The sequence below is a fragment of the Leptinotarsa decemlineata genome, unplaced genomic scaffold (genome assembly GCF_025532065.1).
Source record: "Leptinotarsa decemlineata unplaced genomic scaffold, Ldec_3_MD MMD2_tig00002974_RagTag_RagTag, whole genome shotgun sequence".
Lineage (NCBI taxonomy): Eukaryota > Metazoa > Arthropoda > Insecta > Coleoptera > Chrysomelidae > Leptinotarsa > Leptinotarsa decemlineata.
The window spans coordinates 386,535-410,522 of NW_027412578.1; the positions used below are offsets into that span (position 1 = coordinate 386,535).

Genomic DNA, 23,988 nt, shown 5'->3' on the forward strand with positions numbered 1-23,988 from the left:
AAGAAGGCTCAGCAGAAAGCTTATCAGTTAAACACTCACGGAAAAAAAAAATTTGTTGAATGAAATAAAATTCACTTCATTCAAAGAAATAAAAGTGTCATATATGCACGACAAAATATTTTGTTGACGCAAGTAAAAAGAATTCTTGACTCCTAACTATTTCTTCAAGCATATGTTCATTGTATCAAACAAATATTTCATTGAAACAATCGCATCCATTAGTTATTTCAATTCAAAGAAGAATTGAATTCAAGTAATATTTTGTCTAATTGATAGCGAGAATGATTTAGAGCAATTCGAATGTTCTATTGAACAAACAAAATTTAAAGATGGGTGAAATAGTGGATCTGATTGAAATAATCAAATGTATTTTTTATTTCAATAAAAGTTATGTTGAAGAAACATAATATATCTGCAGGATGATGAAGAACTTTGCTTGTTTTGATAATGGGAAAATTTACACTGAAGTAATGATTTTGTTGAACAAATAATGAATAGTAGTTGAACGAACAATGTTTATACCTCATTGTGAGTATCTTTCTGATAGAGTAAAGCATTTCGAAAGTTCAAAACAAGTATGAATAATGATTTACCAAATGAAATAAAGTTACAAATCAAAATCCTTCCCTCTTGTTTGAATTTGGTTATTGGATTCAATTAACCAAATATTATACTAATCTGAGTACCAGCATCTCGTTGGTAGTAATTTTCAGTTCTACTGAAAATTACTTTTCTCTTCTCCAAAACTTCAATATGTTTTTTAAGTTTGTAGATATAAAGCATTACGTATAGTTTTAGTATATTGAGAAAATTACTTTTCAGCAGAATCAGAAATACAGAGTCAGTGATTGAATTTACCATGAATCTCCAATCAAAATAGATCAAGTTATTGAATAATTGTGAGAATATATTATAGTTTGTTCAACAACCCGATTTCACAATACATCAAATACACTTTGTATCATTTTCTCAACTGGATTATTGATCTACTTACGTATCACGATTTTTTAATCAGCTGCTGGTGGGAGTCTTGCGGATGATATTTCATATTCAATACTGATTATGTAAATGCCATGGAAAATTGTTCAACGTGAGAATGAGCAAAATATAAATAAAAATCAAGAAATTTTAGTACCAAATTTATTCGAACAATCAATAAATTATAATAGACTTCTACAAATATTTAAATGAAAATATAAATTTTTCACAAATGGTTAATCCTAATATGAAACATTAAAATATTTTATTATTTATTATTATTATTATTGGTGATATCTACTAAAAAACAATTAGAGTTGATTTCGAAACCTTTCACTGAAGTAATGATCTAAAATGAAAGAGAACAGAGATTAGTGATAGTCTACATTTTCGCAATAATACTATTGGATCAATTTCTATTAACTAACTTAGATATTATCCCATATAAATATAAAAATATAATAATTTTTTTTGTACACATCCAATTTAATAAAAGGAGATACCCTTATTTTTCGATAATAGGAAAAAAACAATGACTTACTTCATCACAGAAAAATTTGATTAGAAATATGACTGTGATGACAAAATTTACCTAGGTCTCCAATTGTAACTTTTAGGCCTTCAAATCTATTAAATTTAAGAATTCTAGCATTCAATATAGTTATTTGAGAAAACTGAATATGTTTTTAATTGTAATGGTATACAACATATTTATTATTGAAGTTATGAATGAAAGACATACCTCTGTTATATATGACTCTTAATTTATTCCATCATTTGCTTCCTTGATTGAATATTTTTCTTTTGCCAATTGGGGGAGTCATTTCTTTCATTTCTTTATCAGTGAGCCTTTTAGCTATGTCTAAGGTTACATCATTTTCTGTCTGAAAAGTATGTGTTTTAAGTATATTATTAGGAGATAAATAATATATGTATTTTTTACCTTTAAAAATGCCAATTAGGTCATTTAATCCCAAGTTATTAAGAAATTCCTCCATATCTAAAAATAAAAGAGATTATATTGCAATTATATCCAATACATGCTATTCATAATTATTTCAAAATATGAAATGAAAGAAGGTATATTATCAACATACCGGTGAAAACACTGAAAAACTTCAATCCACGTATAATCAAAAAGAAACTGTAAACCTCTTCGTCATTTCCTTGAAAAACACAAAACACATTGTTAATTCTTATTTCATTCGTGATTAGTTTACGGTGCTTGCGAAAATGCAAATGGTGCCGACCGGCACTCTATTCCTTAGAAGTATTTCAACTATATCATTTCTCTAAAGGAAACAATTCAATTTTTCAAACCAACAACAGCACCCCATAGTGTTAAACTGAATTGGAAAGTTTTCATTAAACAGACGTACTTTGATAAAATTATATTGTTTGATTCAACCGAATTATTTTGAGAACTCAATAAATGTTATTCTTGAAATGATCCACAATTCATTTGACTAAGTAAAAGACCTCTTGAATTGAAATATTAGAGAAATTAAAATGAGAATTTCATTTTGTCTCCGCGAAATTATCATCTAATCCATATAATACACACGTCGTTTGGAATGAATGATATTTAATCAAAGTGATGAAATAAATTAGGCTAAATAAATCTTTTTTTCCGTGTACGTGTTATGCCGTCATTGATTTGTCAAACAAGTAATGATTTTTTTTTGTAGAATGAGCATAATATTTTACACATACACTTATGATTACTACAAAAAGTGGCATATATACAGTTTGGGCAGCAAACCATAATTTAGCTAGTTGAATGGGGTTGGAATATCAAAACCTATTGAAACAGTTTACTATGAAATAACTTCCTGATAAATTACTCCTAATTGAAAATCATTCCGTAGTCTAGCTAGAAACATTAGCTAATACCTATTTACCAACAGATGATTACCTCTAGGCTAGAATCGTAATAGCTTCTACCTGTTTAGAGTGGGTATAATCTCTAATTTAGTAGTAAAAACAGGTCAAAACAGGCAAATGATATCGTCCCTCCAATGCCAAAACCGCGAATGTGCAAATTTGTAGTTTTGAGAAAACACCAATTAAATGTTTGAATGAGTACTTAAAATGCGCCTCCTTTTTTAGAGTGTTTAGTTAGTATTTTTCACTGAATGGGTTGCAAATTGAATTTTTATTGAATTCAATTTTCACTAAACACTTTTTATTTTTAAAAAAAGAGCACATTTGTTGTTTTGGTTTTGCAAAAAAGTAAAAATATGTATTTTTCGTGTTAAAAAAAAATTAATTTTGTCATCAAAATGTTTTATTTGACATAATTTCTGACTTTTACAAATTGAAAATTAACTTAAAAATCTAAAAACTTGTATGAAAACTGAATGTTCTTCAAAATAGCTTACATAACCTAGTTTCAAATCAAACAAAAATTCAGATGAGAAAAACAAAAATAAAATAACACGAAAATAACAAGATATAAAATAACTTTTACTTCATAATATCTATGCTGCATCAATCATTGTCGCTTTCATCGGCATCTGGTTCTGGTAAATTATCCCGAAGTTTTGTTGGTTTTCAAAGTTCGATAAAAACTATGATATGCTTTGGGTATGATTAAATCTTTACACATTTTCTGTAAATCTTTGAATTTTGCCTCACTTATGGCTAGTGGACGTGTATAGGCGTTGTTTAATACTATATTGTCTTGTTTTGGACAACAGCGACCCCGACTTTTTGTGTAAGAACAATCTACTTCGATGAAATCTTCTGCATAGTCTGTCTTATAAAATACTTTCGACTGCTGTTTAAGTACATTCGCACGTCAGGCGTTGGAACCAAATTGAAATTGACACTCTCGCGAAACACCCAACAGTTGGTGGAGGGGATGTAGGCTCACAGACGAATTCGTGCTTTTGGCATTGAAATCTTTGAAATTTATTATTATTGCCGGTGCACATAGGTGAAAAACCGAAAATTTGCACATTCGCGGTTTTGGCATTGGAGGGACGATATGATGATCAATATATAGTAATTTAGGGACTAAGTATAATTATCTGACAAGAACAAATTCAGCATAGGAGATATTGGGCATTTTTTATTGAATTCATTAGTTTCCATACTTTCCAAAAGGTTGAATTACAAATCTTTCTCAGAGAAATGGACACATGTACATTCGTTGTTTACATTGAATTAATTTTTTTTAATGCCCTTCTATGCTTGCTTAAAATGTTTTTTCAGGTAAACTCAAGTGAAAAGCGGACATGAACCACACGACATTTAATAAACTCCTGATCTACTTGTTATCAAACTCTTGTCTTTGTTATTTTTAATAAGCCTGTCTGAATTAATATTGGTTTTATACGCCATGTTCATGTAGTGTGAATATTTTTTCATGATTGAGATTAGAATATTTGTGTAAATATGAGCAAGCTTATTGTAAATAAAAAAAGACAATATTTAGGTGTCAGATAGATCAGAACATCTGCAAGAACATACAAGGCATGCATGAAAGAACATGAAAAGACTTCTCAGAATAATGAAATGAAGAGTATTGAATTCGTCATAAACTCAAAACTCTCCATCTCCAACCTTTTAGAAAGTATGGATATTATTTAATTCAAACATTTGTAGCAGGTTTTTCAACCTGTGTTATAAGGAAGGGGTTTTTCCTTCTTGTTGGAAGATTGCTCGCGTTCAGCCTATTCCTAAAAAATGCAAGTCGCTTTGCGACTGGTCTATATCAGTGGTCTATATCAGTGGTCCAGTGATATCATGGAGAAAGTCATAAACCACCATATCGGTTAATACTTGGAAGGATTCAACATCATGAGCAATCATCAATATGATTTTCGGAAACAAAGATCAACAGGCGACCTTCTGAAGGTATGTCACCGATATTTGGAATAACGCAATCGAGAAACATGGAGAGTCAAGAGCTGTTGACGCGCTTGATATTTCTTACGCTTTTGACCGTGTGTGGCATGAGGGTTTGCTGGTCAAACTTTGATGCTACGTCGAATAATGTTTGTTTGTGTATACACTCCAGCTTCCTGAATAAACGTTCCCTGTAAGTGGCCGTCTATGTATATCTCTCGAATACTTTACCATCACCGCTGGTGTTTCCAAGGGATCCATATTGTCTTCAACCCTCTTTTTATTGTATATCAACAAATTATTGAAAAAAAAGAATCCAATATATTGCTTTGCTGACGATAGCACACTTCTCTCTCTCTCTCTCTTTCTTACTGGTAGCACGAGGTTGCATATCTTAATGACGATCTAGAAAAGAATTCGAATTGGGCTGAAAGTAACCAGGTTTAATTCAATGCTACAAAAACCCGGGCATCGGTTTTCTCCAAAAAGAAAAATGTCTCCGAACCGGATATAATAATGTCAGGACAGACAATTCCGCTTTCTGCTTCGATAATTTTGTTGGGGGTTAAAATAAACACCATTTTATCCTGGCACAATCATGTCGCTGGAATTGCATAGGATGCTTCTCAAAAGCTTGGAACACTGTTCCGAACCAGAAAACTGTACACACCTCAGCAACTTTTAATGCTTTATGAAGCTCAAATCAGATCTTCTTTGGCGTATTGTTCTCATGTATGGAGCTCCGCTCCTAAGCATACCCTGAAGCTGCTGTTTCGAAGGAATGTTGAAGATTTGTCTCTCTTCTACTTTCACGGAAAGTGTTGAAGTGACTTGGCACATTTGATTCCACCAAGAGAATAGTTGAAAATAACAATTGTATTAAGCAACAATAAATCTGAAATGAAATGATAGTGAAATAACCTACAAGTAAAAATATAATAATTGAATAAATAAAAATTAAAGGAATGAAAAAAGAAAATAATAAAAAAATAAAAGTGTAGAGATTCCAAGTCACGTTAGTTCACGACGTTTCGATTGTTGGTATCTACAATCGTCTTCGGGTGATGACTGGACTGATTCCTCCGAGAGATGACTATTTTATAGGCCGTTGAAATACTTTCACTTTCTCTACTTTCCATTTTCCGCTTCACTGATTCCGTGAGAGATGACCGTTTTGGCGGGAGTTGGTCATTTTTCGTTTGATGATGGGTTTCCGTATGTTTCGTATATCTACGCTGGCCTGGCTGAATACGTTGTTGGACAACATGTATGCGGCTTCCTTAAATTTTCTCCTGAACCAATGTTCCTCTCTGTGCAAGATCTCAGCTTGGGACCACTCGATGTTGTGTTGATGGGTCCAAACATGATCTGCTATTCCTGATTTGCTGGTTTCTCCTCGCTGTGTGTGCTTCTTGTGCTCGGCAATGCGAACATTCAATGGCCTCTTAGTTTCACCAATATAGAATTTTCCGCACTCACAGGGTAATTATTCTTTTTTACTTGTTTCAGAGATTTCAAATCACTTTATATAGTAGACAATGGAAGTCCGAACTAGTGAAATTCATCACGAAACATTGTCAATCACCTTCAAACAAACGTTGAATCTGGTATGTTAAACAAAAATTGAAAACATCTTTTCCACGAGTAACCTAATTTTAATCGAATTCATTTCGTCATTTTCTTCTGAGTCAGCATCTCTTTGATTTCAAAGTAAATTCTCTCATAAATTTTCCCGTTCGGTACTGACTCGTGCAATCTGAATAACAGTGTTGGCTTTATAATCTTGCCCGTCTAAATTGTAAATAAACGTGACGAGACGACAAATTAAAAGATGTCGGGTAACTTTCTAATCCCAAATTAGGTTTTCCATGAAACAATTTACAACTTTACTCTTATTACTTGAGAGAACCAGCAGGTGATTCTCCCAACCCCGTGTTCGCATAATTGTCTCATTACTACGCGAGAATGAGACTTGAAAGTCAGAGGATTAGCATGACAATTAAACGCACTGTTATGAGTTCTTTGATAATTGCTATGACTTAGAAATTGTGTTCTCAAGGTTTCTATTTTCTGTTACAATCTTACAAAACTGCATTCGAAAGTATTTTCAAATTTTTTCCAAAAACTAAACATTAACGTACTTTTATTTTGAGAGTGACGATAAAATGGGTTTATAATTTGATTTTATGAAATTTGACTCCAATCGATGTACTAGAAAGAGCCATAATTTAGCAGATTTACTACTAAAGGAAAGTGTATTGGCGAAATCAGTTGGAAATTGATTATTGGCAGTAGAGTATGATAGTTTTTGTTTGAACTCTGACCTAGGATATAGATAGAAAAACAAATGTCACTTATTTCAATTATGGTTCATTCATCTTGCCTTTCACTGGTAGATTCACATTCATCATTCACTGTATTTTACATACAAATATGATTCTTAAGATTTATTTCAAATGTGAAGAATAACGAAAGTGAGATGTCAAAGTAATCATTCATCAAAAATATCTCTAATTTCCAAATAGAATTACTCAGTTGAAAAAGTACAAACAAAATTCGTATCTATACTCATATAAGTTACCTTCCTCTCACAATTGTTTTTGTCAAATATGCTCTAATATTCAATTCAAAACTACAAGAATAAGTGTTGTACTTATTGACCCTATTCATAGTTTTGGTTTTCAACATTGATCAAAATTCATACATATATACATACATATATAATCGAAAATTTTGTCTTCGCTCGTATGAAAATGATTCAAATATAGGACAGTTTTATAAAATATTGAAACGATACACCGGAGAGGTGAGATAGAATGGAAAGGCAGATAACATGGTATTAATCGCTTCGATATGTTTGTTGTCACTGGAATTGCAAAGCTGTTTCTCAAAAACTTGGAACACTGCTCCGAACCAGAAAATTGTACACACCTCAGCAACTTTTGATGCTTTATAAAGCTCAGATCAAACCATCTTTGGAGTATTTCTCTCATATATGGAGCTCTGCCCCCAAACATACCCTTAAGCTGCTGGATGTCATCCAGAAAAGAGCCATCCGCCTGATTGGAGACACGAACATCACGTGCAACCTTGATAGTCTGAAACATCAAAGAAAGGTTGGAGATTTTTCTCTCTTTAATAGATACTTTCACGGAAAGTGTTCAAGTGACTTCGCACATTTGATTCCACCAAGAGCGGTACACTTTAGAAATACGCGACAGACTGTGACTGCTCATCGTTTTAAGGTTCAACTCAGTACACCTCGAACTTCACTTTTCAAGAACTCTTTCATCTGGAGAACTGCGTTCATGTGGAGAACGTAAGAGAAGTTTTTCCAAATGGATTTAATCTCCAACGATTCGAATCCAATGTAAATCGCTACTTTCGCACAGGCACTGCTCTGAGAGCGCCTTAAGAATTTTCCTGTAGTGCTTGTGTTTTGTCCTTGTAAAAAAAGGACACTTTCATGTTGAATTGAGAAAACACCACTTCCTGTTACAACACTTGAGGTGTATGAAGTAGAAAATGACATTTGAAAAAATGAACTAGAAGCACAAGGATTGGTAAAACATTCTAATTTTTGAATGTTCATTTAAAAACTGATCAAACTGTATCTTTTGTTGTTTGACAATATTTGACGTAATATGCTGCCATTTTTAAATGAAACGCTATCTCGTGTTAGATCGTTGAAAAGAGAATTTTGTGTATACCAGTGAGGATGATTTTCATTCCACAACGAATGTTTGAGATACAAATGGAGTAGATAGAAGTATTTTCTGTATAATTCAGTGTTCATATAGAAGTATTTGTTTCAAAAGAATTTTTTTCTTTCGTGTAATTCAATGTTTATATGAAAGTAACTGTTTCAGGAGGACTTTCTTTCAGTTTGTGTCTGAAAGTTACTTCTTTGCATGATCTTCACATCCTATTTTCAAATTGATTACGTCCTTCCTTTCTTTGGAAGATTCCCTCATCCTTTTTTTTGTATCAAGATGGGGTAGTAGAAAGCCAAAAACTTTCATTCTCAAGAATTTTGTATTCTGTCAATTGGTCTGAAAAAATGTACAAGGTTCTATTTGAAATTTTCGTCTTGGTTCATATTTGGTCAAACCGAAATAGGTATTTGATTTTTTTATCGGAAATATTGACTGCAATGAATTTGAAATTGTCTACCTCAGAAACAATGTTGCTGTGTGAAGTGAATTCGTTGTCTTCCGTTTTTGTCCACTCGCCGTGGTAAAAAGTTTTTCACTGCAAAATTTCCCATCGGAAGCTCACACAAAAAATTATCTGGCATGTTTAATAAAATGAACACGAGTAGTAATAGTAACAATATTGTTTAAATTTATATAAATTTCTTTCAAAGTTTGGTAGGCTCACAGTTTGGCGAAGAAAATATTTGTGTAATTGATGACATTTTGAGGAAATTCATGATCACTTTAATGAAATGAATGAAAAAACTTGAGTCTAATTTCTATAATAATAAAAACTAACAAATTAATCAGTTTTTATGCTTGATAATAGGATAAAACCCGAAAACGGTCTTAAAATTAAAATAACAAACGGAAATTAAACAAAATTGTTTTCATTCATTTCATTGAAGTGAAGAAAGTATTGCAGATAAAAGTTTCACAGAGTCAGTGGAACATGTTGTCTTTTCATTTCGAAGAAGAAATATTCCCACCCATTTCACCTTATATTTCCATTGAAAATGAAAGCGAATCGTCGTTTACCACTGCCTCGTCTCCCCAGAGACAATGTATACCCATGTAAATGTTCATCCACCATAACGTATCGATGTGTTTCCATTTCCCCTGACATATTCTACCGAAGTTATTGGACGAAACCCGCTAAATCGTGAAGCAATTTCGCAAACAACTGCATCTGGTAATTTTCGCTAGCATGGATTGAAGTTTGACGCTGACTAAATCTGTGGAACGCTCCAATTTGAATTTTGATTTAGTTATCTTTCGAGGCCAACCAAACTATTTTGGCGAACTATCGAATTTGGTACGGTCGTTTATTCGAACATCAATAGTTCGCGAAGGAAATTCAATGAAGTTAATGAGGAAATATCCGGAATACCTGAAATTAATGTGGTTACACAGTTTCGTATATGATTCAGCTTGGAATTTCCGTAGCGCTATTGAATTTCAGACGCAGGATATTGGAAAATTCGTCTCGGTAATGTTAAGTGAATCTCAAATTCGCACCTCATGCAACGCTGGAGAATTCTAGGTTTATTTCAAATAAAAAAAGTTGAGACTGGCGTTCCTCGATTGTTAATAAGCTGACCCGTTACTTGAGGAAAATTAATAACACTATTCATGTTAATGAAACTCTACTAAAGACACGTTTCACTACGCAGCAGCTTCTTCAGTCCTAATGGTACATTTAACCATTTTACAAAGCATAGTAGTTACAGAACATACATACATACATAGTAGTTACAGTTAATGATGGTAACTCTAGGTAACCACGCAGATTTTGCTTGCCTGAAATTAACATTGTATGGTAATTACTTTTCTTAAAATCTATCTGTTTACCTAAAATTACTATGCTTTGTTGAATAGTTCGCCTGAGGAAGCTAAAATTATAGCGAAACGCGTCTTCACTAAAGTTATTACTGTGAAAATTGTTTTTACTGTGACATGTTTTTATAAAACTTCAATCAAAAGTGCTGAGAATCAATACAGTAAAAGTAAAATCTGAGAAAATAGCATATAGACATTTTTTTTAACATCCGTTTTTCCGTGCTCGATTGCATTTCCCCAATACATATGTATAATTTTTTTTGTTCGTGAATTATGATTTTAACATTTTATTTCTTTCGATGCTTACTTTTGGATCAAAAGTTTTTTGAGGATCTTTAATTTTCTTCGATAAAATTATTTTTTATTTCAAATCGCGATTCTTTGAAGGCGTAGAAATGCCACAAATTTTCACAAAAATAAATTTCACCAAGTTCCAAGTCAAAATTCAATAAAAGCCCAAGTTAAAATTCGGTATTAGAGAAAATTCCGACTCCAGAATATCCAAGTCAAAATTTACCAATATCAAATCATCTAAGAGAACAATTCGTTCAGGCCAGTCTCGAAACCCTACACAGTAGGTTAATGGACTGACACCTATCAGAAAACAACTACTCCCCTGGCTAATACCACGAAGGTCGTTGGATTATATCCGACAGGTGTCAGTGCATGATTCTTCACAGAAGTTATTCCTGCATATGCTGTTGGCGATACAACTGCCGCAATAGATTTTCAATTATTGGAACACACTTGCAGACCGGTTTCGGGCTGTTTGGCACTCGTCAGTGCATGGTAGTGTATATCATCAACATAAAGTCGATGATTTTCGATAATTGAAAATCGAATTCCGTCAGAGTATCATTCCTCGAACTAAGCTGAAGACTACAACAAACAACAGGTTTGTCGTCGCCCCATCTTCCTGTGAACGAGGTAACCAACTGCATATCCGAAATTTGCCCAATTCCTCGTATAAGGAAAGAAATCTTTCACGTTACTATACGTGAAAGATTTAACAATATTCCGAAATTGTGTAAATTTTCTGATAACAATTTAATTAAATTTTGACGTCAATCTCGAAATTATTTATTGAATTCTGAGATTGAACTCGAAATTTCATTGAGAGAACGTTCGGAGAAGATTAAAAAGAATTTGATCCAAATCGAAACTTTTTGAAGTAACTTTTTGGCGTGAAAAGTTCACGCCAAAAAGTTACTGCGTAATATGAACCTGAAGATTCTAATCAGTCAGTTACTTGTCGTATTCATAAATTTTGCCTACAAATTGAATAAATCAATTTCTATGGTTCTTTAGTTAGATGATCTAAACTTCTACAGTTCTAATAACGCTGAAGCTGATAATAACGCTCGAAGCTCATACCATTCTATGCTATACGTTTTCGAAATGTTCTGTAATATCAATGAAACTCTCAATGACGACTGGTGAATTTACCGTATCTTCTTGCGACTATCTAGAGTTACTGGCTGCTGCCAATTTTCACGATTACCAACAGTACCAACACAGTTTCCACCATACATGGTCACGATAGTTGTTGAGTACGGGTCATGAAGCTCAGAGGCTTGCTGGTTTTCCACTAGAGTTGTTTCAATTTCTCATTTATTTCTTCAGTAAACTTGGCTAGTTCAATCTCGACCTCCCTTCTTTCAATTATGTTATTAAATTTCGCACTTTTTTCACTTCTCTTTTTTTTCTTTCTCAAAAAGTAAGGCATCGTTAACCCTTAGACCAGGTTTTAAACTTTGTTCGTATACGTACGATAGTTGGTAACATAGAAACAAATTTTTCCGGAGGACTGCGCTCAAACATTTCTTATCACATTAGTTGTAGTATCTTCCACTGTTTCTTTTTCTTCTTCATTCTCATTTTCTCAAGTCTTCTATTCTTCTTTTCCTATTACTTTTGTTCCTTATTCGTTCTTCTTTATTGCTTTATTATCTATCACCTCTTCATTTGAACTTCGATTTTTTTACTGACGGTAACTATTCCTTCAAAATGTGAATATCGTATTGATTTCACCGTAATATATATTTCAGTGAAATTATTCGAATTTAATTTTCAAAATAGATAAACTTTCATCTCGATGTTCAGTTTCTATTTGTAATAATGTCAATACAGTACATCAACAATTAAAGACTTTTGGACCCTTCAAATTTCAGCCGAAAATAAATTACCGCCATTCATGCGTAATGAATTTGGATTATATCCTATGCCCGTAATACTACGAAAAACTTAAAAACTTTCAATAAAATCCTCAGCGTCATGGATCTACATTAAAGTAACCGGCTGTTCATTCCATTATTCACTTAGGGATAAACCATTTTGATTCGGTAAAGAACGATTGAAAAATGTCGTCAATGATTCTGATGAACGAGACCTCTGGCTGCTTTACGAAAATTAGTACTAACGGGTATCATTAATATGTTTATTCGTGTTCGCCAAACAGCTGTTATTCAACATGATCGCCTTCGCCATCAATCACTACCAATGCCACAGCTGTATTCGAGGTCTGGATTTACGGGTCTGCATGTATTGTGCGCGGCAATTACAAAATTGAATTTGTATTGAAAATTGCGTAGCAGTTGTCTGTTCAGTTTCAGAATTATATCTGTAGTGCACATGTTTGACAGTGGCTTTAAATTTCTATTGTTATGGATGTCAAAAAATCCAAGAGTCGTGGATGAGAAAAAAGGGGTGATGAGAAAGTTATTTTACAGTTAGAAATCATATATCAATAATCCTTATCGTATGGTTTTGGAGTATATTCAAATATATAAGCAGTAGTGGACAGTCTCAAATGTATAAGCGATGTTGAAATTTAGGAAAAGACGTGTGGGCCATGAAATTTTAATGACTATTTTTTATGGAATTTCTAAAATACACGTAACAGCAGTTTTTTCACAACAAAAAATATTTCTGCTACTCTATTGGCTTTGATTATTCATACCATGTTAGCTCAAGAAAAATATTTTAGTGTGAAAATTGATCTTACGACCACTGGTATCTTCCTGAAAAAAATATGTAAGATTGAGGTCTGGTGAACGTGTAAGGTACTGACTAGTACTTCCTCATTGTTCGAACTGTATATTATCTAAAAACTAATAAACGGCGCGTGCGTTATGCGCATCATAAATAAATGGCAAAAGAGTACTGAAAATGGTTGCTTCCGATTTCATGTTGCCATGTGGTGTAAATTATTCATTTCGCAGAATCTCTTCACAAAATGTTTCTATTCGAAAATCCACACCAGTATGGTGTGCAATCACGCACCACGTCTTTGTAGTTTTTCGACTTCTCTTAGTGTAGATTAATATTCTCCGCTTCAAATTATACATGGAAGTTCTAAGATTGGTCTAACTAAGTCAGTCTTGCTCGAAGTGTATTATATCAGCTACTACGGATGGCGCTCCGGCTATTACAGGACGTCACAAAGGCTTCATAGCATACATAGCAATACTTAGTTGCGCCTCTCTCAATCACTGGAATATATCATCAAAGCAGTCAATAAAATCCGAAACAGCTCTTTGAATGACAGATTATTTAATCAGCTTTGTGTTGCTAATAATGAAGATTTCAACAGATTGTTCTTTCACAGAGAAGTGCGTTGATTATCAAAAGGTAACTTGTCTGACTCGTTTTTACAATCTATTTGACTCTGTGATAAAGTTCTTGGAAAACAAAGACAAAGAATTGCACGACAACCTCATCACTTCAAAGAATGATATTGCTTACTTGCCAGACCTGTATAAATTATTCAATGATGTTAATCTCCAACTTCGAGGTGATGACTTGAATTTGAATAAAACAAAAAATGTCATTGCTGTTTTTGTAGCCAAATTGCTTTTATACAAGAATAATATTGGCAGACGTGAGTTTCGCAATTTCCCTAATTTGTCAGAAGTAAGCTTCAACATCAATGACTTGCTTGTTTACTGCCAACATTTGGAGAACCTCCATAATGATTTCGCAGAACGATTCCAGGACATTTTAAAATTGGAAATACCGGAATGTCAACACAGGACGATCACCCCAGCTGGAAGAAGGAATCATAGAACTGATAACGAACGAGAAAATAAAAATAAAATTCAAAATGGATACCAAGAATTTTGACTACAAAAGCCAATCCTGCAATTGTACCCTGGATTGTGGTCCATCGTTCACCGATTTTTGATAGCATTCCCATCATCGTAGAACGTAGATTCATTGCTGTGGCAACGTTACTAACTAAAAAGAGAAATCGGTTGCAGATTACCGAACGCGGTGACTTACGGCTGTTTTTGAGTAAAGCCTGATATTAACAAACTTTTTAAAAATCATCAAATTCATCCTTCACATTAGATTAGTTTTAAAATTCAAATTGAAATGTTTGTTTTAATAATATGAATAAAAGTTTTCCTAATATTACAAAATGGTGTTTTACGTTACCCTTATCAGAAAGAAGCATTATTTTCACAAGACACACATGATTTAATTATTAAAATAATGACTGCGGTTGTGATTCTTAAGATGCAGTAAAGTAAAAAATTTGGGGTGCGCTAGAAAATAATTGATTTTCGAAGTGGGCGGTAGACAAAATAAGTTTGAGAACCTCTGAACTAAGGAATGGAAGAGCATTTCAATAGTTTTCATGTTGGTAAAGGAAGATCATTAAAAAATATCACAAAAAAAGAGGTCCTGAATTAGATCCTTGTTGCACTCTTGAACTACGAGGAAAACTTCAACATAGATGGCAGATCAATAATAAATATGACAAATGAAAGAGGTCCTGCACTAGCACTCCTGAAGTAGCAAGAAACTCACCAGATGTATTACCATCATGTCTCACTATGACAAATCTATTTTCCAAATAACTTTTGATCAATTATCACTAAGTATTAGTGAAATCAGGATAAGGAGATCCGGTCCATCATATTGTCGAAAATAATGACAGTTTTTTATTTACATTTTCATTCTAGGTTTGTGTGGAGGTGTTTTTAGTATTTGCACTTTATCAATCAACAGGTTCCACAAAGGTGATGATTTCTTAACAGAAAGCAGTCTCAGTCTACCGGAGTATCAATCAATTATAGATCCTAAGCGCGACGAATTAAGTGCATATTTGACAGATTCTGAAAAAAATGTCAATATTCTTCGACTTCAACGTAAACATTTCTCTGTCATATTCGATATTTCAGTACAGAATAATGAGGGACTGCCTTGGTCTTGAAAGCATTTGTATGAGCTGAGTCTCCATAACTCTCCGATTGGCCGAAAAAATTATGGATGTACAATTGAGATGAATCAAAATCGCACAGATGATCCATTTTGGATTTATAGATTTGAATCCAAGATGAAAGGGGATTCAGGATATAAATAAACTCAACCATAATTCTACCAGGGAAATAATAAAAATTTGGTTCTTTTCCTTTCCTTACGTGTACAACTGGCTATATTGTCAAATATGCTCGAGTCTGACAGTGTTATCATGTATGGCTTTATATAAATCAATCATGACCAAAGACGTAACGTAATGAATTTGAATTTTGAATTATGTACCTTCTTTAAACTCAATATATGATACATATCCATACATATATTTATTAAAATGTATGCCTTCCTATCCCCTCATGTACCTTGGTTAAAAGTTCATTTGTGTATAACGATCTTGAGATGTATAACCATTCACCAAATTATTCGAAGTGCTTAGTAAATTGCAAAAAGTTTAGTAAAGCAACGAAAGATTTTCTTCTTGATGGACCCCAATTTTGCAAGAATTTTTTCAAACGAAAGTAGATTCATTTTTTCATATATTAATTTGGATGATTAGACTCTGTATGTATTGATTTTATATACAGGCTGATTCACGGTGGATGGCACATTAGACGTTTCTGGTGAACCAGACAACGGATCACTTTGAAAATTTAATGGAGGGCATATTCGGACATTCTCTAGCCAACTAAAATATTTTCGACAATGCGGTGTTGCCGCTTCTATTAGAAAGCAGTAGCAACTTTGATTTTTCAAATGGAACACTCTGTATATAATATTATTTTTGGAATCTCCAACAATTGCCCGACAACTTTTCTTGATATTTCCCTATACCTATCTGTTACCGTTTTCGAAATAAAAATTAATTTCAATTTTTTTCTTCGAAAATCATGACTTCTAAAAATGCCGATATCTTTTAGTTAAGAAGTACTATGATATCGAAATTTGGTTTGGAGTTAGGTGATACTTGGACACTTCCCACATGTCAGCCTAATCTCCGTTACTTGAATACAGGGTGGTAAAAAAAGACAGTTTTTTCGTTCGCTTGAAAAAGTTGCTGAAATTTGATTATTTTAAATGGAACACCCTGTATATTATTGAAAATTCGGAAAGCTGCTGAAATTTGCTTTCTTTCTATGTATATCATACCTATACCTAACTAGTCAAGTTTCGGACTTATGAACATTTATTTGTGAAAATGTCCCTTCAGATTGGTATTTCCATTCGGTATTTGGTAAGCAGGCCATGATTACTATTTGACAGTAGCGTTGTGACATTCTCCTAATAATATCGACATTTTCGTCACTTCAGAAGTTGCAAATACCTTCAAAACGATGGAACAAAACTATTCAAACGAAGTTCTTATGAATTTGTTTATTATTTTTGGACAGTGTGACAAAATTATCAGCTGAACATGTAGAAAGTTCAATGAAATGTATCCGAATCTACCGCCAATGAACCTCGAGAAATTTATACGAATTCAGAACAATTTCAATATGTTTGGATAAACTTTAGAAAAGCACCAAGTGAATCAGCCTGTATATATATTCACATTCGTCATATTATTTTTCATATACTTTGTTATTATAATATGTACCTGACAACGTATTGTTTTTTATTCTGAACATTATCATTGTCCTTAGCTTTTGAGACAATAAATCATATTTATTATTATTATGTATTATAGATAGATAGATAGATAGATATTTATTTAACTATGTAACTCATACATGATATGGTTTATAGCAAGTCAATCACAATCAATATATCATATTGAATGAATATATAATAACATTATCTGAAAGCCTTCAGGTATACAATATAAAATATATCACAATCACATAAATTGGGTAGTACACGTCAAAATTGAATTTTTGTCTGAATAAACTCGTCTCTAGAATAAAAACAATGTTCGAGAAGATAATTTTTTACATTTATATTTTACAATACTAAATAATCAGCCGTAGCAGCCCGGGTAGTGTAATGATGCAGGCCAGAAACTTTTTGTATATTCTGCCTTTCTGAATGGATTTCTAGTAAATTTTGGTATATATACACACAAGGGAGTGGTAGAATCCTCATTGTTTTGAACAGTGGTTGACAGTGGTCTCTATACCTAGCCCCAGCTAATAGTCTTATTGCGCGTTTTTGTAATCGAATATTTTTGAGGAATCAACAGCATTACCCCACAGAATCGCACCATAGCTGATCACAGAATGAAATAATCCAAAATAAACATTTTTTAACATGCTCGAATTGAGACAGTACCTGAGCTGTCTAAGCAAAAATAAGAGACTGGATAGTCTCTCACTCAATATATCTATATGAGGAGTCCAGTTCAAACGATCATCTAAAACAACCCCAAGCAATTCACAATGCTTACCTAACGTGATCTGATTATTACAGGAAATTATGAGGTTTTGTGTCTTCCCTTTATTCAGTCGAAGGTTATTGGCAGAGAACCAAGCTTCCGCTTTAGTCATCAAGGTTTCAGCATTATCAAGAAGACGTGAAATGTTGCTGTTTGAACTGATGAAAGAGGTATCATCCGCAAATAGGACAATTTGACATTTCGTCCTCATGTGAAAACATAGGTCATTAATGTAGATGATAAACAACAGGGGTCCAAGAACAGAACCTTGCGGTACTCCATGTTTTATGATTTTCAGTTCTGAATCAGAACTGTTGTTAAGATGGACAAATTGTTGCCTACCTTCTAAGTAAGACTTGAACAGGTTCAACGGCGTGCCTCTAATGCCATATAATGTAAGTTTTTCTATTAAAAGTTCGTGTGAAACACAATCAAAAGCTTTGGAGAAATCACACATGGTAAGTACTGAATGACCATGTCTCTCCAAACCCTCAACCCAAACCCTACAAAGTTTCTGGTAATGATTTCTATTTTCACACGTATCTGGAATGAGTTCTCATGAAGTATGAAGATAGAAGAAGAATTAATTGCTTTAAATACAAATCTGTACTGTTCATATGAAAATGTGAAACTCTCAGATCCACTCTGAAATATATTTAAAACATTTCACGTTCCTTCATATTCTAGAAATTGAATTAAACCCGAACGTTTCATGTTTCACATCGAATTCGGTTATGAAATTCATTTTAGTGTTTTCCGCATTCCTGATTTTGTGCATGTTATAATCTCGCAGGACTGAAAGAGAGCAAACGGAATATCCTTCCTGCTATACCATTCACGGAAGTCCTGCGTTCTTGGTCGCGCAATTGGGGTGAAGAGGACTGCTATAAATCTTTAGATAAAATTTGGATCGCTTCTAAAATCATTTTATTTAACTTTGATGATACAACTGTGATATAGTGTTTTCTGATGAATTCTTTCAGTTGTTGGGGAAAGTTTATATGCTCAAAGGATACCATTTTATCAATTAACTGTAACCTATAATGAAGGAGGGTTTGGTTATTTACTCAAAGTCAGATTTTTTTATAGTGATTCAGGGTAGAATTTTACTCTAAATGATATAGAAAATTGGTTCACATTGGTTATTCAAAAACTAATTGCATATGACTGGAGTCGTACTTACGAGGAAATGGAAATTTTTTGTGAAGTTGCTTCATTGAAATTTTTTTTTCTTTTGGAAGTTCCTCACTTTTATACATTGTATCAACGATGTAGGGTGGAGATTAAATCCATTTGAAAAAACGTTGTCAGGAAGTGTATTCTACATAAACACAGTTCTCCAGATGAAAAAGTTCTTAAACAGTGAAGTTCGAGGTGTACTGAGTTGAACCTCAAAACGATGAGACGCCACAGTCCGTCGCGTATTTCTGATATGCACCGCTCTTGGTGGAATCAAATGTGCCAAGTTACTTGAAAACCTGCCGTGAAAGTATCTATAGAAGAGAGACAAATTTCCAACCTTTCTTTGATGTTCCAGGCTATCAAGGTTGCACGTGATGTTCGCGTCTCCAATCAGGCGGATGGCTCTTTTTTGGATGGAATCCAGCAACTCCATGGTGTGCTTGGGGACAGGGCTTCATATTTGACAATAATACTCCAAAGAAGGTCTGATCTGAGTTATATAAAGCATTAAAAGTTGCTGAGGTGTGTACAGTTTTCTGGTTCGGAACAGTGTTCCAAGCTTTTGAGAAGCAGCCCTTGAAATTCCAGCGACATGATTGTGTCAAGACATATTGGTGTCCATTGTAACCCCCAACAAACTTATCGAAGCTCAATTATCTGATGACATTATTATATCATGAATAAACCACTGGAAAAAACTGGAAGCGAATATTTTAATTCTGATACCAACACAAAGTCGGGTGTTCTAAAAATATATGGAAAGTTCTCAACGAATTCACAAGTACAGCAGATAGCAAATAAGTTTAAATAATATTTATCTGAACTACACTCCAAGCTAACATCAGCAATAAAAATGAAAAAGATAAGAAAGTATTAGAGGAATAATACAGAAAATTTGCACAGAAACCATTTCAAATCAACAATTGCTGAAGTAGGGTTGAAAAGTGATAACACATGGGCTGGAAAGTCCCGGGCCTAAGAAAGGAAACAACTTTTTTTTTGGTTCAAAATTGGCTTTATTCATCAACGTAATCTCCATCAAGAGCCACACAATAATTCTAGTGCCTATTTCGTCAGTTCAGACTTCCATTGTCTAATATAATATAAATTGATTTGAAATCCCTGAAAAAAATTAAAAAGATCAACCGAAAATAACAATTTCATAAAAAAAATCGAATTGCAAAGAAATAACATACAAGCAACAAAAAAAAATTGAAATATTAATATAAGCTGAAAATTAAAAAATAAAAAAATATTATTATTAACAAAAAATTAAAAATAAAAATTAAGGGATTCCAAACCAAGTTACGTCACGATGTTTCGATTGATAGTATCCACAATCGTCTTCGGGACTCATTTCTCCAAAATTTGACTATTTATAGGTCATTCGAGTGCTTTCACCTTTCCCCTCTTCCCTCTCTCGGCTTCATTGGATTTAGCGGGAGATTGGCGGAAGTTGATCGTTTTTCGCTTGATTAGAGGTGTCCATATGTTACGTATCTCTACGCTAACTGGACGCTTTGCTTAATACTGAAGTTAGGGCATAGGCATGAAAATGCGTAAAAAGTGTAAACCATTTAAATGACCGCAGCCCCATCATAGGTTTGCGCAATTAACTTTTGCCTAAAATCATAGGTGTCACACGTACGAATTAAAAAATTGAACAAATCGTCAGCTGTGTGCCCAGATGAAACATCATGAAAACCCATAAAACGTTCTACCACATTACCATCTTTGACATATCATATGACATATGACACTTTCAATCTCCTTGCTCATATATCTTTTCCTTAATAATATATGCCACACTGTCTATAAGCTCATTTTGGATGGTTTTTGAGGTGCCCGAAAAAACGCTACCGTTAAAAAAAGTATGAATCAAAATTGAGAATCATATTCGACCCATAACACGAGGTACATTTTTTAAATCGGAGTATCCCATTTTAGACCATGATCCAGAGAGTACAGATAAGAAATTAAATAATTGGTAGAAATCAGAACCCAAAAAGTTTCGGTTTTACGAAATTGATTTTCAGTGAAAAACAGGACGAATTCTGTTCGGCGGTCCATGTCGAGGATTTTTTCTTACAGCCTAATCCCTTGAGCCTGGAGAAGTTTGTTTGTCCTTGATATTCGTGAATTGATACTTTTGTCGATCCAATAGATGGCGTCTTTGTAAGGAAAGATATTATCACATTGACTCTATCACCAAATAATACACTACGTGATACTGGTGTATCGCTTTCCTGTGCATAGTTCCACCCATGCCTAGTATTCCAGGACAAATAAAAAATCACATTGTTTGCTGAAAAATTTAATGAGAGTAGTAAACAACTATACTATTATACAGGTCTATTAAACTATCGTATCTTAGATTTCAAAAATGAAATCATCTCTGTTGACCAACAATGAACTTTTCGAAAACATTGAATCAAACTTCATCTTTAAACAAAAAATGTTGTAAACTTTTGAAGGAAGGTAGGAAGAAGGAAATGTATCAAAGTGAACTCTTCGCAAAGATGTGAAGATCATGATTCATACATCATTCATACATCATACATCTGAATAGAGTTCATTCAGAACGTAATTACTTCCTTCCTACCTTCATAAGTTTTGCACATTATATTTGTTGTTTAAAGATGAGAAATAGAAAGCCAGAATCGTGTCTTTCCCAAAAACTAATATCTTCCGAACATACTTCCCTTTCAATTTATTAAATCAAACACTACAGAAGTGAACTTGAAAGCAAATACTGAGAAGACGTGAAGTTGTGAATTTCAGGAAAGACAGACCTTAGTCTTTGTTACGAATCATGTTATGTATGCCTAGGACAGAAAAAATGTTACAACACAGTTTTGTTTTTGTGAAAATAAAACAGGTTATCTTTTAAATCGTGTTGCTGTAGCTTATTCACGAATTTGAATTCCACTTCGTTATCATAATCTTTTTTGGAGCTTGGAGAACATTTATTTTCTCATTTAAAATGTTTGAAGGAAAATGCCTTGAAATGTGATATATTCTTTAAGCCAAGTCATTCAGTTCACTAAGAAAAATATATATGTAGTAGATTAAAAACTTCTTTGGGGGATTCGTCATGAAATATTTTTCTCTTACGGCTTGTTATCAAGTTACATTTTTTGATCATTCTGTAAATTCTTATTCCATGAACCTCTGATCAACACATCAACTGCGAGCTCTTTGATATCGTTGATTGCATTATGGCGACAAAGCTGTTTTATTATGTCTTCTGGTTTGTACCTATCCCAAAACGTCAATATATTGACTATCATGCCCAATTTGAAAAGAAACTCGTAGTCTATTATAACGATAGATTGTAGAAATAAAACTGACCTGCAACATCATTGCAATTTCACACATTTTCCCCACACTTAAGTCCTTGGAGATACAAGAAATGATATCAGTTCATTGGGAGCAAATTTCAACGAAAACATTTTTTACATGCTAATCGTACATCTCACACAAATATCACATGCGATTTATCTCTGAAAACTGCTTTCATTCCTTCAGATCTAGCATTTCATTCCAAAGTTTTCCATGGATTATTGCCTTCAACAATACTTCCACTACAAGAATTTTGAGATATTTTACAAAATGTTACTTTGAGAATTATTCTTTGTTTTCCTTGAGAGGTTTGCAGCGCTACCTAGCGACAAGGTCTCTTTTAATTCACTTCGAATTAAAACCAAAATAAAAAAAGAAGAATATGAAATTCGTAACCTTGAAATATTTTTGTAGGTTTTGTACTTAGATTGTAGACGAATCTGCAAGTTTCAAAAACAATTGTAATGGATAAACCACGGCCTTGCAGTTGCAAAGGCCGCAGAACATGTTTGATATGTGAAAAAGAGTATAATATCAAAGTTGAAAATACTGTCAATAGAGAAAGTGATTACTATATTTATTGTCCCATATGCAATAGAGCTTATCCTGGATGAAATGTAAAGGATAATGAACACCCAAATCATACAGGCACGCCCATAGAGTTCCCAGGAATATACATTGACCTTAATTTTCTTTCCGAACAAGAAGAAAAGAAGTTGATTGATGATATTGATATGATCCCTTGGGACTTATCACAAAGCGGTAGAAGAAAACAAAATTTTGGACCCAAATGTAATTTCAAGAAAAGAAAAATCAGACCTGGAAGTTTCAATGGATTTCCTGCATCTACAAAATTCATTCAAGATAAATTCAAGACGGTACCTATAATGGAAGGATTCAAAACGATTGAGCAATGTTCTCTGGAGTATAACCCAGAACGAGGAGCTTCCATCGACCCTCATATTGAAGATTGTTGGATATGGGGTGAACGAATTGTAACAGTAAATCTGCTCTCTGATTCTATTCTAACAATGAATTTTCTCGACAAGCCTTCTCGCTATAATCTAGACTGTGTTAAAACATATCCGTCAGTCTTGACTGAGTCAGGTAACTTTAATTTGAGTGGGGCGTGTTATGAAGTTAAACCATTTGAAACAAGTTATAACCATCCAATTGTTAGAATACCAATGCCTAGAAGATCTCTATTGATTATGTATGGGCCAGCTAGATATGACTGGGAACATCAAGTATTACGAGAAGATATAATCCAACGAAGAATATGCCTAGCCTATAGAGAATTTACTCCTCCATACTTGGAATATGGAGAATAATTTGAGGAAGGAAAGGAGATACTTCTTGCAGCCAAACAATTTTTTCAGAAAACAAGATAAATTCATATAACAACATATACGCGGTTTCTTTGAATTTTCTCCTAAACCAGTGTTCCTTTTTGTGGATGATTTCAGCTTG

At 33.4% G+C, this 23,988-nt stretch overlaps 1 protein-coding gene and 1 pseudogene across 6 annotated transcripts in view; both read left to right on the forward strand.

Annotated features, from left to right (window-relative positions):
• Window positions 1-23,988, forward strand: part of Tomosyn (syntaxin-binding protein tomosyn) — a 200,198-nt gene that overhangs the window by 93,623 nt on the left and 82,587 nt on the right. The window lies entirely within an intron of this gene.
• On the forward strand, window positions 22,922-23,909 carry LOC141483045 (alpha-ketoglutarate-dependent dioxygenase alkB homolog 4 pseudogene; annotated as a pseudogene).